This window comes from Octopus sinensis, linkage group LG12 (genome assembly GCF_006345805.1).
Source record: "Octopus sinensis linkage group LG12, ASM634580v1, whole genome shotgun sequence".
Lineage (NCBI taxonomy): Eukaryota > Metazoa > Mollusca > Cephalopoda > Octopoda > Octopodidae > Octopus > Octopus sinensis.
Genome location: NC_043008.1, coordinates 72,611,086 through 72,614,304, shown reverse-complemented (window position 1 = coordinate 72,614,304; position 3,219 = coordinate 72,611,086).

The following is a 3,219-nucleotide window of genomic DNA, read 5'->3' as shown; positions in this document are numbered from 1 at the left end:
GACAACAACAACAGACAATGATGATGATGCCACCGTCAGCATCACCAACACCAAAACTACCACTGCCTCCACAACCATCAAATCTATCAAGGCATCTTGATTCTTTGACTAATGGAACTAGGAATTTTAGGAAAATAAAGCTTACAGAAAATCTGACAGAAGAACGAAAATGAATAGCAACAGGTCACCATGCCAAACTGTATGTCTGATGTCAGTAGGGAAAATATATACACATTGAACAACCTTACCAAGGACCTTAGTATCATATACAGTATGTTGCTTAAATGGTTCTCAGATGCTAATTCATGTTCCATGCTCTTTTAGTTTGGTATGTAAATCCAAGTTTGGATATGATGTATGCACATCTTTTCTCTTGGACTGAAACAAATGATGACAGTGAGGAAGAAAAAGGGATGAAAGAACTGCATGGTTTTACAACATAGAGAAAAATCTTTCCGAAGAACAGATTCTAGACAGTAACTCAGTTGCTTATATTTTTATTGATTCTGAGTGATGGTATAGTATTTTAATTAACCATAAACCTTATCTTTTCTCTGTTTGACTTACATAAAACAAGTCTTTAAGGCATCACAGCTTGTTCTATTGCATTCTGCAAATGAAATTATTTTACACACTCACCGACATGTATATATGTATAAATTTATATCTCATTCATTCACTCGCCTTCTCTCTCTCTCTCTCTCTCTCTCTCTCTCTCTTCTCTCTCTCTCTCTCTCTCTCCTCTCTCTCTCTCTCTATATATATATATATATATATATATATATATATATATGTATGTATATATATATATATATATATATATATATATATATATATATATATTTATATATATGTATTTATTTATATATATATATATATATATACACACACACACACACACACATATATATATGCATATATATAAATATATAAATATACATATATACATATATATATATAAACACACTCACAATTACACATGCATACACAAAGTGTGTATGAATATGTGAAGTTTGATTTGTATGTGTGTGTGTATGTGTGTTTATAATCTTCCTTGCAGCCTAGCTTGATATGTTACACAAATTTAATAACATATCGATCAATAGTTTCTATTCTGAGAACAGCAATAAATTTTAGTATGATAGGATCAAATGAACAAGCAATAGAGCAACAAAGAATCACACCACAGCCACAGCCGACATTACAACAACAACAACAACACGTACAACATTACCATCATCATCATCATCATCATCATCACAACAGCAACAGCAGTACATCATGGAAAAACGTTTAGTGCGCTACCACAACTCTACAGACAATAATCTGGCTCAACCAAAGTTATCTGTTTTGCCAGACCAAAATGTGGAGATGAGGAATTAGTGTCACCACTATAACTATATTTGTAGTGGTCACTAAGCAATTACTAGTTTAATTACATTGATGACTAATATGTAGCAAAACAGTAATAATAATAATAATTATTATTATTTCAATAATATTTACTACATCAGTTAATCCAATGACTATTTAGTGAAGATGCAATAATATTAGGTTTTTAATATCAACAACCATTAAGTAATGGGCTGTTGTGGTGTATTATAGAGCAATAAACATGGATAGCCTAAGAAGCCTGCAAGATGGTAGTCTGCATGTGTGTGTGTGTGTGGTGTACAGAGTAATAGTAGTAGTGGTAGTAGTGAATTATAATAGCTTAACAGGTGGTAGAGTATGTGGCAATACACACACACATATATATGTATATATATAGAGAGATATACATACACACACACACACACATATATATATATGTATATATATATATATACACATAGATAAATTACGAAATGGAGTTAAATGCAGATGATATTCAAATCTTTATACTTCTGACATATTAAAAAATAACTTGCCAGTGTTCCCTTCAACATACACACGGTAATCACATTTGGTTAAAATGGCTTATTGATGTATTGCTGTTTTTTCCTTGATGAGATGATTACATTGTTTTCCATAATTTTATTCCCTCAGGAATAATACCAATGTTTTCTTAGAAACATATGTCAGAAGTCTAAAGACTTGAATAACACCTGTGTTTAACTCCATTTCTTAATTTATCTATGTTATATAACAACATTTCACTAAACCCTGGCGCTTCTACCTTTAGAAGTAGGCTGTAACAATCCTGGCACTTATGTGTATTTTTGCTAAACTGGTAACCATTTATTTATTTCTTCTGTGTTATTTGCACACATTGAAAAACATTACCTCACAAAAAAAAAGAAACCATTTTTCATAGGATTTACAAACTCAAAACAGACACAGAAGAGAAGCCTATGGATACAGGAAATAGATGGAATTTTGAAAGAAATAAAGAGAAGACTGATATAAAAGTAATAAATATTTCAGAAAGAAACTTCATGGAAAACGAAGTTAACCTAAAATATGGACTCAAATGTACACCAACCCCGCAACACATCAGTATAGGTCTTATTAAAGAATTTTCCAGAAAACTCCACCTTAAAGATTTCTTTCAAATAAAACACAAGGAAGACCCATCGATTGTGAAGAACCAGACAAGCATTATACCTCCTGTAAACAAAAACAGATACTTAGAGGAAAATATAATGTATCTGAAAAGATCTGCAAAATCCAATATCATAATGGACCATTCAAAATCAAATATTAGGCATGAAGACAAAGAAGCTTTGGAATGAATCTTTACAGAAAGATCACTCAATAATTATTAAAGAAGCAGCCAAAGGAGGGGCAATTGTCATAATGGACAAACTCCATTATAGAGAAATGGTGCTTGAGCACCTAATTGACCAACACTTCTACAAAAAGTTAGAAAATAATCTAGATAGGTATACATTAAATAAGATTAGTAAACTTACAAACACATATAAAAATGAACTTACAAAAATAAAAGAGTTAGATTACCTTACTAAGTGTGAAGTAAAAACCAGTAACTTCTATGGTCTTCTGAAAATTCACAAGTCTAAAGAAATTAAGGACTGTTTGAAGGACATCAAGACTTTCTTTATAAAGATTCCCAGACCATCTGATCTTAAATTAAGACCAATTGTAGCAGGACCAGCATCAAACACACAATGACTAAGCAAATGGTTGACACAATTCTAAAATCCTTACGTAAATTGGTCCCTAGTTTTATTAGAGATGATATAGATTTCCTAAACCACATTCCAAAAGAGTGAACAA